The sequence below is a fragment of the Pteropus alecto genome, unplaced genomic scaffold (assembly GCF_000325575.1).
Source record: "Pteropus alecto unplaced genomic scaffold, ASM32557v1 scaffold194, whole genome shotgun sequence".
Taxonomy (NCBI): Eukaryota; Metazoa; Chordata; class Mammalia; order Chiroptera; family Pteropodidae; genus Pteropus; species Pteropus alecto.
Window position 1 is genome coordinate 1,833,194 of NW_006436281.1, and position 15,838 is coordinate 1,849,031.

The 15,838-nt window shown below is 45.6% G+C and overlaps 1 long non-coding RNA gene and 1 pseudogene across 1 annotated transcript in view; one reads left to right on the plus strand and one right to left on the minus strand.

Moving 5' to 3' along the window:
• LOC112479656 overlaps positions 1–3,102 on the plus strand; it is a 13,786-nt gene extending 10,684 nt beyond the window's left edge. The window contains exon 3 of the long non-coding RNA XR_003046262.1: positions 2,776–3,102. This is a non-coding gene — a long non-coding RNA (uncharacterized LOC112479656). The remainder of the gene's footprint in view (positions 1–2,775) is intronic.
• Positions 3,103–14,050: 10,948 nt separating this feature from the next.
• Positions 14,051–14,169, minus strand: LOC112479722 (annotated as a pseudogene).
• Positions 14,170–15,838: the final 1,669 nt, after the last annotated feature.

The following is a 15,838-nucleotide window of genomic DNA, read 5'->3' on the forward strand; positions in this document are numbered from 1 at the left end:
TTTTTAGAGAGAATTTTACTTTCCCCACCCCTTCCACGTTCATTCCATGGTGGTGATATGAGCATCAGCCAGGGTCTGGATAATAGAGATTTTAACCCTCAGGAATTTTAGCAATGAACTGTAATTTATATATGGGGTTTCAGTGGGGAGAGGGTGTAGCAGGAAAGACAGCTAGAGCTGAGAGGATAAAGGAGACAGGGCAGAAAGTTGGGTGGAGAGTAAAGCTCGGGGTGGGGGACAGAAAGAATCCAGGGTAGAGCACAGTAGGGTTGGTACTCAGAGCAGACGAGCTTGGGGTTGGCAGTGCCAGGTCGGTACCAGACTAGTCAGGGGGATCGCTTCGTAAATCCTACAAATGTTGTCTAACCAGGCCGTACACCTGAAACTAATATAAAATAATGTTGAATGAAAATTGAAATTAAAATTTTTTTAAAGGGGAGAAAAAAATGAAGTGGAACAAGAGGTTCACATTTCCAAGTATAAAATGAATAAGTCATGGGTTCGTGGCGTACGGCGTAAGGAGTTTAGTCAATAATGCTTGATAGCGTCGGACGGTGTCAGATGGTTGCTGTCTGGACTTATCATGGTGATCACTACTTTAGGTATATAAATGTCGAATACCAATGGTGTACATCCGAAACTAATGCAGTACTGTACGTTAGCTATATTTTAATAAAGATCTTAAAAAAATAAAGCTGCTACCAAAAAAAAAAAATGAAGAAGAAGAAAGGAAAGAGGCAGAAAGATATACGTTGGTTGGGAAGGTTCAAGGTCATGGTTTCAGGAAGGGAATCAGATAATGGGGCTAACAGAAGGAACGAGGGGTGGGACTCAGAGAATGGGGCCACAGAAGAATGGGAAACTATAAGAGATGGGGCACGAAACGGGTGTGTGACAAATGGGAGGAAAAATGGAGGGAGAGAGGATAGGGAGGAGAAAGGGACCCTGGAAGGGTAGAAAGGCAGGAGTAAAATGATGAAAGAGACAGTAGCGAGTGAGAAAAGAGAAGACAGGGCTATAAAACGAAGAAAGGGGGACTTAGGAAGATTCATAGAGACGATGTGTGGGAACAGAAAGGATGAGAGTAGAGATGCAGACGCGGACGGAGAGAGAGGAACAGCGGAGACGGAGGGACGGGCACGCAGAGACCTCTATTCCCTGGAATAGAGAGAAAAGGCCTAGCCTCGGGCCGGGCACGGAGGCGGTGATGGACGACATCGGAAAGGGGCCAGGGCAGGGGGAGAGCAGAGCGTGGAAGGACCCCCGGCCCGACAGCGGAAAGCCGAATGCGGAGGGAGGTGGTTTCAAATGGCGAGACACTGGGAGGCTGAGAAGTCGTCTGAAGGGGGAAGGGACAGGGTGATTATTTATCACCTTTTTTTTCTACCAGAAGGTCATATATAAGCTAGGGGGTCCCTCTAGCAGTGAAGCACCGGGGAGACATGGGGTCACCGTCGTCTGCAATGTCGCCCACAAGGACGCAGGCAAGCTGGGGGGTCGCGCTGGCGTGGTCGCCAGCAGCAGGGTCGTCGGCAGGCAGGAGGCTCACGATGCACCGCTGAGGGGTGACAATGGCCAGGGCGGTGAAGTCGGCCATTCGAAGTGTCTCTCCTGAGAGCGAGCGTGTGGCAATAGCAAGTAGAAGGGCAGGGGTGTGGGTGAGGGCCGGACGCAGGAGGGTCTCTCCTGCAGCTGGTTGTGTGACTATGACCAGAGACGTGGAGAAGTAAACAAGACCCTGGTTCATGTTGGCCCCTACCTTGGCCTGTACGTGTTGGGGTAAAAGGACAATGGACAGTAGCCGTGAGGCCCTGGGTATGCCCGACTGTGAAAGAAGACGAGTATGGGAACGCTGGAGGATGTCTGGGGGACAACGCGATGTAAACGCGAGAGTAAAACCCTGAGGTCTGCGAGTTACCCGGTGCTTCCTGTGGGGGATGGGCGGACTCTCGCGGGAACCTAGGGTTGGTGGGAGAGTAGCTGGGTGACACGGGAGAGTCTCTGAGGACAAAGGGTGGGGTCATGGGAGACCTTGGGGAGGAACCTGGCGAGTTTGTAGGTGTTTCCTGTGGAGGATGGGCGGACTCTCGCGGGAACCTAGGGATGGTGGGAGAGTAGCTGGGTGACACGGGAGAGTCTCTGAGGACAAAGGGTGGGGTCATGGGAGACCTTGGGGAGGAACCTGGCGAGTTTGTAGGTGTTTCCTGTGGGGGATGGGCGGACTCTCGCAGGAACCTGGGGATGGTGGGAGAGTAGCTGGGTGACATGGGAGAGTCTCTGAGGACAAAGGGTGGGGTCATGGGAGACCTTGGGGAGGAACCCGGTGAGGTCTGTGAGTTACTAGATGTTTCTTGTGGGGGATGCATGGATTCTTGCAGGAACCTGGGGATGGTGGGGGAGTAGCTGGGTGACATGGGAGATTCTCTGAGGACAAGGGGTGGGGTCATGGGAGACCTTGGGGAGGAACCTGGCGAGTTTGTAGGTGTTTCCTGTGGGGGATGCGCGGATTCTCGCAGGAACCTGGGGATGGTGGGGGAGTAGCTGGGTGACACGGGAGATTCTCTGAGGACAAGGGGTGGGGACATGGGAGACCTTGGGGAGGAACCCGCTGAGGTCTGTGAGTTACTAGGTGTTTCCTGTGGAGGATGGGTGGACTCTCGCGGGAACCTGGGGATGGTGGGGGAGTAGCTGGGTGACACGGGAGAGTCTCTAAGGTCCCGTAGTGAAGAACTAGGTGATGACAGTACAAACATATGGTATATTGTTTCTGGGCAGGTTGACTCTGAAGACCGCCGGCGGGGAGTCGGGGTAGAGCTAAGCGACTCTGGTGACAGGCCGGCCTGATCTGGAGAGAGAAATGTGAAGTCGTGTGGTGGAGGTGAAGCTGGCATCATCCCGGGGGGAGGATGGAAAATAGCTCTGGGCCCCTTGTGAGAAGAGGCCGCCTAGGGCTGAGTTGTTTGGAGGGGTGAGTAAGAAGCTCAGTGAGCTTGGCATGGAGTTTGAGGAGTCAGGGCTCCGGAAGCCCTCATGGGAGGGGCCCGACATGACCCCCCTCTCCTCAGGTGCAGCCATGGCTGAGAACCCTGCCGCTCCCAGGACACCCTGCCCCCTCTTTCGACTACAGCAATGGAGGTAGCGGGATTGTGTGTGTGCGGTATGGGAACGTGTCCTTCAAACAAACGCGCAAATCAACAAGGCAGACAAAATGAAGATCACTTACCAACTGTTCTGTCCTGTCCTCGAATTTCGCTTCCAGGTCGCAGGACGCTGTAAGCAACAGGCACGAGCACCGCAGACGAAACCGTCCAGTCGCGGATCTCCTCGGAGACGCTGTGCGCCGAGCCAGGACGGGGTGGGTTTAAATACTAGTGGGCGGGACCGATGAGGGGGAAGGGGCGGGTCATCGGAGGGAAGGGGCGGGCCCTGCCGTGGTCGGGCGGGGCATGCTGGGAGAAGGGGCGTGGTTTCACACCTCATTACCACCGGAGTATTTTAACTTTGTCGCACCAACTCCGCTCAACAGAAAATTGCTCTCTACACTTGACAGTATATTCAAAATGTCAACCAATAGAAGGCAAGAACTTAGACTTTTGGTTTTGGAAAATTACGTTAGAAACTGATGAATTTCTCCTTTCAAAAGTAAAAAGGAATTATTGAATCAGTTTTTCTAGGTGCTTGCCGAACGTTAATTTTCTGTTTTTTTTTTAATCGAGTGTATTTGACATATAACATTTTGTAAATTTAAGGTCTACAAATGTTACTTTAATAAAATTATATGTTGTAATGTGATTGCCGTTGTGGCGACACTTATCACATTATATGATTTTAATTTACTTTTTTTTATTATTTGTACTTATATAGCTTATGTTCCTCTCAGTAGCCAAAATGTTCCTTTCCCCTTCTCCCTTTTTATTATCAAAATGGAGGCAGTCCATTTTTCACAGGACACTTTTAGGGTGCTCCAATTTTCCCAAATTGGTATACAAAGATCCTATTTGTGCTGGCTGGTTGTCTTCTCGCTATCCTATCTCTATCTGAGAACATCTTCACTCTCTGTATCAATAATATATGCCAGACTCATTTGGCCCTTTTACTTACCCAGGCGTCAAGTCAGTGATTTCTTTCTGGTTCCTTCGGGTGGGGGATGGTCTTGAGAAATCAGTGGGTTTCCCAGGCTGGCATCTCCAGTTCTCATCCACTGTCCCGAAATGGACATCCATATTTCCGACTTCATTATTCCACCAAGAAAACCATGGTACCTCACAACACGTCAATTTACATTATCATTTGCTTAGTCTCACACACAAAAATATGAAGATTTTATTTGAATAGAATCTGATTCATAAACCTTTTTCATATACGCCTTTATAAGACACTTTACCAACTTGCTTAAACATATTCCCCTATATTTTCTTCTAATAATTTTGTAGCTTTTTTTATATTTATCATTCTACCCCAGATCACTTTATAGTTTGATGAATGCTGTGAAGTTGGCCTCTAACTATTTTACTTCAAATTAATAGCCCTGTGTAAGGTGTTATTTTAAAATATTCCATTTACTTGCATCGATTTGAAATTTTATCTTCGCCACACAATAAATGTACAACTATGAATTGACCAGCTTTTTATTTTGCTTCGGCTCACCTGATATACATCCACGTACTTTACTGCTTCTAATCGACATAGATGTACACCGTGGTTTGATTTAAAATTAACATTGCAAGTAATTTTGTCTATTTTCCCAATCTTACCTTTTTTACCTGTCTGAGAATATTTCTTTCCAGAAAATTCATAATCTAATTTTCAAATTCTATGAACAACTGGTTGGAATGACACTCTATATGTTTTTATATCTTGTAGTGTTTTAAAACATAAGAAGTTCTTCCCATCCAGGATTACGACATATTTTACAATATTTGGTACGACATCCATCAGGGGAATATTATGCGGTGTTTTACAAGAAAAATAAAGTAACAATCGTCTGTCTTTACTTTGGGGTTTACGTAGAGGACTTTTTAATGAAGAACTTAATTTGCATACACATTCCACACCGATGTACGAAAGTGAGAAATGAGTGAAGAAAACAAGTATAGCTAAGCTGACTTAAAATGGAGTCTGTGTCGTCAAGCGGACACACTGGTTCAGACCAAATGGGCTGACGCATGAGGAATAGATTTTATTTTACTTTAGCCTGATGAGTTAAATTTTTGAGCTTCTCAGTTGTGCATGCCTGGAGATATCTAAATTCCTATAGATCACTGTTCGAAGAACTTAGGAAAGAATGAAGAACTTAGGAAAGAATGTTCACATGTCCAGACCACCTGATATTAATTATCCGGGCCACTGGACATCTGGAACCAATCCAGAAGCTACGGATGCAGGACAATCAAGAATATACTTCTTAATATAAGAATTCTGATTTTTTTTTTTTTAAAACTCCAGGTGTTACCTGGTAGCATTTTAGATTTACAAATCCTAAGACCCTTGAATAAAACTTGGCCATTTTTAATTTCATCAAGGTCTCCTAGTTCATTCATGGTCAGTCAGCAAAAGTAATTTCATCATGCAGTCAAGCGAGATGTTTTGAGAGGCTCAATATTGTTTGAATTGTGGGAATTTGGATTGAGAATTGAGAACCAGTGCAGCCACAGTCTCCCCTTCTGTGATCTCCACCACAATCACCCTCCTCCCTAGTAAATCGACTCATCTCTCCAGCCTAAAAGTTTATCGTCATACAACCTCCCTGAGATTGCCTTTGATGTGGTCTTGTACAAGGCTCTGGGGACCCATAAATGCACTAGTCAAGAACACTTCAAGCCCCTGACAGTTGTCTCTAATATGCCCTGGAGGTGACTGTGGGAAGAAAGGTCTCAACGACACCTTTCAAATGAGAGGGGTCAGCTCTGTTCATGTAACCAGAGCCCAGGTTCATGGTTCCTCCTCCACCCATATTCTCCAGGACTGTGCACCATCCCCACCCCAAAATCAGGGCTCCTACACGGGGTCTGCATTAGCTCATGGAAATGAGGCCACAGATGCCCGCGATGAAGTGACTTTGTGGTTGATGGAGGCACAGCTCAACGGTGAATCCAAATGAATGAAGTTGTTCTGTTAAAGCTTAGTGGACATCACTCTCTCCTTCTTTATCTCCATTCATACATTCCAGTAGGAAAATCTAGTAGGCAGATAGGAGACAAGACAGACCTGCCATTCTTACGAGCACTAAAGTCCACTTATTGCTCATACTTCCTGTGGAGCCAAGTGGAACACGTCTGAAGAATTTACAGAAATTTTATGTGCAAAATTTCAAGGCTGAGATTGACCATATAGGTTGATGGGATATAAGTCCATTTTAGAAAAACACGGATATTCTGGGCAAAGGGAAAATGTGATGTTTATTTTTATATGTCAGCTTGAGTAGCATAAGGGATGCCCACATACCTGGTGAAACATTATTTCTGGGTGTGGCTGTGAGGGTGTTTCTAGAAGAGATTAATTAGCATTTGAATAAGTAGACTGAGTAGAGAGATCCGCCCTCAGCAATGTAGGTAGACATCACCCAATCCCTTGAGAGCTGGAATAAAACAGAAAGGCAGAAGAAGGATGAATTAATTCCCTCTTTCTCTTCTTGAGTTGGGATGTACATCTTCTCCTATCCTATGCTGGGACATCTGAGTTCCTGATCCTCAGGCTTTCAAACTTAAACTTATTATACCGCTGGCTTCTCCGGTTCTCCAGCTTTCAGAAGGGAGATTAAGGACTGTTATCCAAAACATATAAAGAACTCAAAACTGAACAATAATGAAAGCGACAGTCAATAGTAAACATGTTAGGTGTTAGATCGCAGAGTCTAGTGATGTCGGTATAGGCTTTAACTAAATGCTTCAATTGTTTTGGTTGTCACGTAGCTTAGAGTCAAAGGTTAAGAAAGTGTGTTAGTCACTCATAGTCAAAGATTTATAAAATATAGTAGTCATGTGCCGAAGGCCTGCCTGTAAAGAAAGTCTCAGGAAAAATGTTTAAAAGTACAATTTCCTAGAGATAATAGAAAAATGTAGCTGGTTAAGCACAAGACAATAATAACTTAAACCATAACAAGATGTCTAGTTTCTGCCTTTTGTTTCAAAGATAACATCCCTGACACACAATACGAGAGATTTTGCAGAATCTTGGTTCTTCTACCCATTGAGATCACCTGACAGGGGGAGGAATTAATCAGTTTCTAAGGAAAACCACTGACATTTACATAATAACTAACCAATCAGCTTTGCCCATGACCCCTGAACCCTAACCTTCAACCTCTGCCTTTAAAAGTGCCTGATCAAAAACCATCGGGGAGTTCGGGTTCCGAGTGCTAGCTCGCTCCTCCCCTGGCTTAGTGCCTTGCTAATAAACTGCTTCAGCATCTCCACAGCAGAACTCGGAGCTTGGTGCTGGACTCCGCTGTGTGATGAGACCCTCTTCGGTTCGGTAACAGTAAGAAAACAAACAACTCAGGAGGTTGATAGTGGGGCCGGTTGGACACGTGTGGGGCCGGTTGGAAGACAGGAAACAGCTAACTATATATGAACTCTGTACTTGCTGCTCGACTTTGCTGTGACCAGGAAACCTCTCTACAAAACAAGGTCTATTAAAAAAAAAAAAAAAAAGACAGGAAACAGCTGGTAGGGGCTCCCACTCATCAAATCTTGGACAATTAGAGACTCAAAATAATAGTAATAGATTATAACCCAATGAATACAATAGAAATCTAGAAGTCCATAATGATGGAAAGAATGAATTAAAACATAAATGAAAAGAGGAACATTTTTCTTAGTATGGACTTGTAGAAGACAACTAACAATTGTAGAAGACAGAAAATTGTCATTTGTCAACTTTCATAGTAATAATTAATTGAGCCAAGAAACATCAACAGCCATTATTAATAGGGGTGGAAGTTTGATGAGGAAAGAGATATCTACATGCTGTCGAAGTTTCTCCAGAGGAGAAGCCTGATAGGCACCACCTTAACCTTAAGGTGATCACTTGATCACCTTAACCAAGTGATCAAAGTGAATTTCGTGGTTAATGGGACAAATTATCACAAGTATCACCTGAAAAGATTCAGTGCCCTTCCGTGATATTCCCACCAGAGATATATATCCCAAAGCTAATCATGAGAAAACATCAGATAAAGCTAAATTGAGAGAGAATCTACAAAATAGTTGGCCTGTAATCTTCAAAGTGTGAAGAACACGAAAGTCAAAGTAGGATATGAGAATTAAATGTAAAGTGTGGTACTAATTTGGGCCTTTTGTTATAAAGGAAGCTTTTGGGACAATCGGGGAAACCTGAATGGGGTCTGAGGATTAGAGGATAGAGGTGTGTCATGTTAATTTCCTGACCTTGGATTTGGTTGTGCAGGGGAGGTGTCCTTGACTGCAGCAATCACACACCAAAATATTCAGAGGTGGGGTGATGAGGCATTACGTTGTTGGCCCCTTACTCTCAAATGGTTCAGGAAACAAAAGAAGCGAGGTAATAATATTTATCTCATAGGACAGCTGTCAGAATTAAATTATGATGTGAAATTTAACAGTTCTTGGCACATTGCCTTTCAATGAATTGAAGAGATGTTCTTATTATGTAAAGCCAAGTCACTAAAAACATGTATCCATGGGACTTTTATCTATATGTTGCTAGTTCTTCATAAGGAAACGCGCGCGCGCGCGCGCGCGCACACACACACACACACACACACACACACACACACACACACACACACACACACACACCATCACAGCCTCTAATTTCTACCGCTAGAGGGCGCCTAAGGATTAGGTTAGGATTGACTGGTTTTCAGGTAAGATAGACCAGTGGTTCTCACGTTTTGATATCAGAATTTCTTTATACTCTTAATAATTATTGAGGACCTCCAAAGAGTTTTTGTATATAAGAGCTATATATAATATGGTGTACTGGTAAATCAGCTCTCTGAAGGATAAGTAATCCCATGCGATAGTGATTCTGTGGCTCACTTCAAAGGTTTAACAAATGGCTCACATGCCTGAAAATTAATCTATTGGCTCTTCTCGCCAGTAGGGCATGGCACCAGCACCATGAGATAGCTATTCATATTAACCTTATATAAATTTAGACTGAGAAAAGTTTTAAAGATTTATTTAGTCATTTAAAATAGCAATAACAAATCCGTCCGATTTTAATATCAGAGCAATTGACATCAGCACACATCGTGTGGCCTCTGGAAAACTTCACTTTACACTGAAAAAAAAAAGAACAAGGCAAATAACCTCTTGGTATTATTATGAGAAGAGTTTTGACTTTGTGGACCCCATGAAAGCATCTCAGAGACCCACAGGGGCTGGCAGGTCATACTTGGGAACCCTAGGCTTAGACTTTCTGTTCTCAACTCTAGTCAATCCAGTACCCCACATTTTAAAAAATAATAAATCTTTTACAATATTCCTTTTAGTATCATGAAATAAAGTTTATACTCAGTATAACCCACCTGTACCTGTGTATAAATAACCTCTAATTTAGAAGTCATGGTAACACATTCTCTGTGATATAGAGAAGAAGCAAAACAAAAATAGTCTACAGTCCTTTACCAGACGTGGGTGTCTAAGCACCGAGGAGGTGTTTGGATCTATAAAAAGGTGGCGTGTGTGTGTGTGGCATATAGGATGTTACAGCCCAGCTGGCTTCAAGATGGCTCCTGGAATAAAACACATTGATATTTCAGCAGTGAAATGTGGGCTATTCACAGCACAGTGGGGTAAATGAAGATGACTAAAACAGCCCGTGTCAGGTCAGGTAAGTTAGACAACCATCTCTCCTTTACATTATTTGAGTCTTGAACTTGTGGGTGCCTGATGCTGAGGCGATAATTTATAATAAAGAAGAGGTGTTCCATGAGGTTGATGCTCACAGACAGAACAGAGCCAGGTGTTCTTGCTTGTAATAAATTGTAAGTTGAGATTTAAGGTGAATAAGACAATATTCAGTCAAACGTCTATTTCCATTTATAGTTGACAATTGGAAATAAGGGCTAAATGAGAACATTCGTGTGTCTATGTAGATTAGGAGAGAAGCCAAACCAGCGTGACCTGCTGGATTGTGTGGGATTCAAATACCATGAGGAGCAGAGACGGTGGTGATACAATCCTCTGACACCGTGAACGTCTCCCAGTACCAACTTCTGCCCCAAACAGAGTGGCATTCTCCCTTTGAGTCATATGTAGCTGCTTTCCTGGAAAATTAAGAGACTGTTTAAAGGGTGCAAAATTCTTGTTGTCTTTATGTAAAATGGGAGCAGCTGTAGCCTCTGATCGATGATCGGTGACTGATGATCTTTAGGCAGATTCTTCCTGCACAACGCAAACCGCGGCAGGACTCAGGAAACCCCTCCACGTCAGGGCTGCGCAGCGCATGGCAAGAAGCCAGGAGTCCCTGGCTCGGCCTCCAGTTGCCAGAAGCCGACAGATGTGCGTACACCTGCCCCAGGCGGCAGCAGGTACGGAGACCCGTTCACTCAGCTCGAGCGAGGGGCGGGGCCTCCCGCAGCCGAGTGAGAGATTCCCCTACAGGGGGCGCCAAAGCGCTGAGGACGCGAGCTGGGAACCTGGGCCACAGAATCCGACAAGCCGTTGTCTAGGGCAGTAATCTGCGCCAACGCCAGCATATACCTCAGTAACGGCACGGGGAACCATGCCATGCATGTGTTTTACATAGACATGACTCCGAGCTTCAGTGTGTTTTATTGATGACAAGTGCCCTTATTTACAGAACCCAGACAGGCACCTGTGTCACTATCAGTGTGTGCTCTGAAAGGCATCCAGGTGCCAGGGTCAACAGCATGCTAACACCAAGGTGGCCTGCTTGTTATTATGGTGTGTCCCGACACGTGTACTGTCAGAATCCACGGGGGTTGATATTGACTTGTGTGCTAACGGCAGCCTGATATGTGACACCTGTGTGTGACATTGATACACACATGGACATGTACGCATGTGGACATATGGGTAGTCAAAGTGCCTGTCTGAGCCTTGTCTGTCCACCCTCTAGGCTGGGATCCCTTAGCCCACAGAGGTGGTTCTGATGAAGTTCTGTGTCCCCTCCATCGGACAGAGGATAGAAGCATCATAAATGCTCCAACGAATGAGAAAGTGAATGAATGAATGAATGACAATATTTCAGACTCACCAGGTGACAGGTGCTGTGCTAAACACTCACATGCCTGACCTAATTAAATCTATACCATGGTCTCTATGATGAGGGGACTATGATGATACCTACCGTACAGATGAGGGAAACTGAGTCATCAAGACACCACGTGACTTTCCCAGAGTCATACGACATGTAAATGGCAGAGCCTGGAGTTGACCAAAGTCTTCCAATCTCCAAAACACGTGTTCTTAACTACTAGCCTGTCCCAATTGTGATGGGACAATCCCCTCCCCCAATTCCTGGGACACACCGCCATCCTTCAAAAGCAGGCACTCAGTAAACTGGAAGGACAGAAGGCAGCCTTTTATGATCAATTCAAAGAGGAGGAGAGAGGTAGAGACACTTTAATCCCACAAGGCTGAGAAGTTCTGTACGTTCTGTAACTCCTGGTCCCATGAATTGAGGAGAGGGGTGTAGATTGACCTGTGGACACTTAATTCTAGGGAACACTCATTCATTGCTGGTGGGAATATAAAATCATTCAGCCTCTGTGGAAACAGTCTGGCAGCTCAAAAAGCAATTCCACTCCTAGGCATGCACCCCAAAGAACCGAAAACAAGTGTTCCAAGAAACGCTTGTACACGAATGTCCGTAGCAGCATCGTTCACAATAACCAAAAGGTGGAAACAACCCAAACGTCCGTCAACCAATGAAAGGATAAACAAACTGTGATCGGTCCATGCAATGGAATAATATTCAGCCACAGAAAGAAATGAAGTACTGATCCTTGCTACAAGGTAGTTGATTGCATGAATTTGCAAACGTTATGCTGAGTGCAAGAAGCCAAACCCAAAAGGTCACATATTGTATGATGCCATTTATATGAAATATAAAATAGGTAATCCATAGAGACGAAAAGTAGGTTGGTGGTTGCCCGAAGCTGAAGGGGACAGGGATAGGGAGTGACCCAGGTTTTCTTTTGGAGTGAAGAAAATGTTTTGGAACTAGATACAGGTGGCAGTTGCACAATATCACGGATGTACTAAATGTTACTGACTCATACACTTTAAAACGCTTAATTTTATGTGATGTGAATTTCACCTCAATAGAAAAAGAAAAATAGCCGAGTCCTCAATCACGATAAGCACATTTCAAGTGCTCAATAGGCAGTCATGGCCAGTGACCACCATACAGGCCAGCACAGATACAGAACATTTGAATCATCATAGAATGTTCTATTAGATGATGCTGGTCTAGAGTTTCCTACAGTCTATCTCTGGCTGTGTTTTTATGGTGTCATTTAACTTGTTCCTCTGTTCACTGTATTTCTTGTAAACTATAGTTACATCTGGAAGCTTAATCAATTTCGGGTTTAGTTATTCTGGTGAAAATATTGCATAGGTGCTGCATCCTTCCTTCAGGGGGCACATGATGTTTGGTTGTTTCTTTTGCATGTGTGTGCTCACACACACACACACACACACACATACACACACACACACACACGATGAAAAGTGTCTTTCCCGTCTCATTGGCCAAAGGAAGTCACATGACCAAGGCCAACATCAATGGGCTGGGGATGTATTCGGCTGACTCAGGAGCGTCTCTAAAGTCACATGAAAAAGTCACGGATGTATAGTTCTATAACATGGAGGGAGTGGAGATTCGGAAGTAATAATCCAACCTATCACAGGGGAGATTATTTTTTACCGAATGAATTTTTCAGAAACGACTCTCCAAGTCACAGAGAAGTGAAGTAACTTGCCCAAGGTCAGAAAACTGGCAAGATCTGAATGCAGGCAGGCTCGTTCCAGAGCCAGGGATTGTAACTGCTCCACTACAGGAAAATAATGGCGGTCACCACTGGGGCTGTCACGGTTTCAAACAGAGCCAGAGAGCAAAGGGCTCAGTACAGCGCTTGGCACAGAACCCTGGCACACTGCTCAGGATTCACGCTGTTTGTTTCCATCACCTGACTCCAGGTTGGCCTTGGCTTTGGTTTGGAGGGATTTTCAGCCCCTGGCAGTGTTCCAAGAATGCCAGCTGGCCTTTATAAACCCGTAGTGTGAAGCGTCAGAGTCAGGGGAAGGGAGAGTAGAGATAAAATCAGATCACTAGAGGTAGCTGCAGAGAGGTTTGGAGCGATTTCCCCCAGTCGTGGGCAGTAGGGAGGGTGAGTCACGCAAAGGTGAACATCAGCAGCTGAGCAGATGTACAGGAGAAAGTAACCAGAGATAGTGAAAGCTTATCAGAATTGGCTGTGAGCACAGGTATGGGATTTTGTTGCCAAACTCTAGTTCCCTGTTGACAAGACAAACATTTTTTTTCCAGTATCCCAAGGCCAGTCAACTCCACCTTCACAGTGCTGCTCATAGGCAGAGTGGGAGGAAGCTGGGCAGGGCTTTGCTATCGCCTTTTATGTAACAAATGGGATGGAAATGACACTGTATGACTTCCAAGGCTAGGTCACAAAGGAGACGCGGCTTCTGCCTGTAACCCTGCACCCTCTCCCTTTTCCTCGGGATCCAGCTGACATGATGTGAGGAAGCCTAATCAGCCACATGGAAAGGTGACATGTAGATATTCGAGTCACGGCCTCCAGGTGAGGCTGACAGACAGCTTCAACTGTCAGGCAGGTGGGTGAGGAAGCTTCAGATCATTCCAGCACACGGCCTTTAAGCTGCTCCAGCTGATGCCACGTGGAGCAGTGACGAGCTGTCCTCACTGAGCCTTGCCTAGATTTACGTTCATGAGCAAGATAAATCTTCCCATCAGGGTGTTTTGTTTTGTTTTGCTTTGTTTTTAGACAAGGCAACCCTTGCTTGACCTCACAGATCGCAAGGACCTTGTCAGCTTACAATCTCTTATTTTTTATTTTTTACTCCTACAACACCTGGTCTTCCTAGGTGGTCTCCCATCCAAGTACTAACCAGGCCTGACATTGCTTATCTTCCGAGATCAGACAGAATCAGGCTTGTTCAGGGTGGCATGGCCATAGACAGGGTTGTTTGTTTTGTAAACTAAACACAGGAGTCCCCAACCCTTGGGCCATTGACTGCTACCAGTCCGTGGTCAGTTAGGAAGCGGGCCGCACAGCAGGAGGTGAGCGGTGATCAAACGTGCAAAACTTCATCTGCGTTTGCAGCCGCTCCCCAGCACTAACATCTCTGCCTCAGCTCCACCTCAGATCCTCAGGCATTAGATTCTCATAGGAGCACCGGTCCCTGGTGCTCAAAAGGTTGGGGACCGCTGAACTAGAGAGCTTTCTGTTTTTTCCCCACGTGAGGAGACAGAGAACTTCATTCAAATCTAACTTAAATATCACTTCCCTGTTCAAAACTCCCTGTGTCTCCACCTCCCTTAGAGTGAAGTTTAATGCTAACCTAGATCATAGACATCTGGTGCATGTGTGTGTGTGTGTGCGTGTGTGTGTGTGTGTGTGTGTGTGTGTGTATACACACACATATATGTTTTATTTCTGTTTTAAAGTTTGTTTGACAAGTATCGGTTTTCCTTGGGACTGTAAATCCCTGGGATTGGCTACCCGCCATGACTCCGATGGCCCCTGCTTCCTCAAATAGCACTGCGCTTCCCCTGCGGCCCTTTCTAATTCGGGCCTCCCCGTTTCTTCATGCTCTGCCTGCCTCCACCACTGAGGCTTGGGAGGGATTTTCTGTTTATCAAAGTTCTTTTGGGTGCAAGCAGCTGAAATCAACTCAAACTAATCTAAACACACGGTAAATAAATAAAGCAATATTTAATAATAACAGCAACAATCAAAATAACCCGTAAAGGTTCCGAGCCTTACATTGGAGTTCAGGCATGGCTAAATCCAGGCGCCCAAGTGCCTGGTCAAGACTGTCTTTCCCTTTTGCTTCTGCTTTCTTCTGTGTTGACTTTCATCTCAAAAAGCCTTTCCTTTCTTGGTGACAGAGTGAGTCCCATCGGCTCTGGCTCACTTTCCAACAGCTTGGCGACTCTCAAAGAAATAGAAAACCTCTTTCTTGAGAGTTGCAGCAAATGAGCTAGGTTAGGTCACACATCTTCCCGGAACCGATCACCGTGCCCAGGGGAACAGAAGAAACCAGCTGATTGGCTGGGTCTGGATCCTATGTCCCTGGAGTCGATGGGGTTACGGGAAGCCGTATTCAAATTAAATGGACTGAGAGGGAGAGAAGCCGTTCCCCAGAAGACAGCTGAGTGGGATGCTGGTTGGGCGAAAACCACAAACTTCTGCTATAGTGTCCTCTTCCCCGCTTAAGTTGCACCAGAATCTTGGTCGGCTGTGGATTAGCGCCCCGTGGACACACACACACACACACACACACACACACACCCTGCGCCTATCCGATCATAATGCTGTCACCACCCTTGGCCACTGGGTACGCCCTCCTTACTTCACTAGTAGAAAGAGACCATTTCTCTGCTCTTTTTGAATGTGGGTGTGGTTGAAAAGGGAGTTTGAAAGGCAAGGAGGCAGAGACGGTGCCAGACTGGAGGGGTGGGGACAGGAGGACAGAAGATCGCTGCTGGGGACTGAGAGGGGATGGTGGGGTCCAGAGGTGGGGGTGGCGAAGAGAAGCGAGGGACTCGGTGGATAAGGCAGGGGAGACGGAGGAGACAGAGCTGACAACTGGAGGGGGTGGGATTGGAGGTCGGAGGGGCCCGA